The 1,085-nt window shown below is 54.4% G+C and overlaps 1 protein-coding gene across 1 annotated transcript in view; it reads right to left on the reverse strand.

Annotated features, from left to right (window-relative positions):
• Window positions 1-1,085, reverse strand: part of EIF3I (eukaryotic translation initiation factor 3 subunit I) — a gene marked incomplete at its 5' end in the record, with an annotated part of 9,592 nt that overhangs the window by 6,188 nt on the left and 2,319 nt on the right. The gene's annotated exons all lie outside the window — the stretch shown is intronic.

Raw genomic sequence — 1,085 nt, forward strand, 5'->3', positions numbered from 1 at the left:
CCCTGTCTGTCTTTCCCTCCCTCCAATAACCACATGCACCTTCTACCAAAACTGGAAAAATAAAATAAAGCGCTGAGTGAAATCCGCATTGGAGCCTGGTGCTTGCTCTGTTTTTTTGTTTGTTTGTTTGCTACAGGGCTCCTGCGCCCAGACAGAGAAAGAGTGGGAGTGAGAAATCACCGCCTGGAGGGGATCAGGGGATGGCCGCACTGCAACCCCTTCCCCTCAGGATTCTGGGTGCGCACGCACATGCACCTGGGGCTGAGCCAGAGTCAGCACCCCAATCTCCCCACCACCTGCTGGCCCCTGGCACTTTGTTTTTTTAAAAGAGAGTGTTTTGCTATAGGGTGCGTGCGCTTGCCAGAGAGACAAAGTTACAAATCAGTCCCTGGGGGATGGCCACCTCAGAATCCCTTCACCTCTCAGATCTTGGGTACGCATATACACGCACGCAGCACACGCACACGCACGCAGCACACGCAAACGCACGCAGCACACGCAAACGCACGCAGCACACGCACGCAGCGTGAGTTTTAAGCTACCAGGTTCTAGACTTGAACCAGCTGACTACCTGGGAGTCCAGCAATGTAACCATTATGCCATCTGTTGGGCTCAGTACTTTTTTTTTTTTTTGAGAGAGATTTTTGTGATAGGGTATATGTGCTCTCCAGAGAGACAGACTGAGAAATCACCCCTACAGGGAAAATGGACACACCGCAATCCCTTCTATTCTCTTGGGATTTGGGGCACACACATGAGCCAGAGTGAGTTTTAATCCACTGGGTGTGGGATCTGAACTGCAGTGGACTATGTGGGAGTCTAGTGACGTACCTATTAGGCCATCTGCTAGCGTCCTGGCGCTTGCTCTAACCACTGCCACCTCGCCTGCTGCACAGAACCACTGCTGGGCTCGGCCCCGTACCTTGCTCTAACCACTGCCACCTCGCCTGCTGCACAGAACCACTGCTGGGCTCGGCCCCGTACCTTGCTCTAACCACTGCCACCTCGCCTGCTGCACAGAACCACGGCTGGGCTCGGCCCCGGCCCCTTACCTTGGCTACTGTCCAGAACCACTGGTGAGCTCC

Source organism: Tupaia chinensis, unplaced genomic scaffold (assembly GCF_000334495.1).
Source record: "Tupaia chinensis unplaced genomic scaffold, TupChi_1.0 Scaffold000573_1, whole genome shotgun sequence".
Classification (NCBI taxonomy): Eukaryota; Metazoa; Chordata; class Mammalia; order Scandentia; family Tupaiidae; genus Tupaia; species Tupaia belangeri.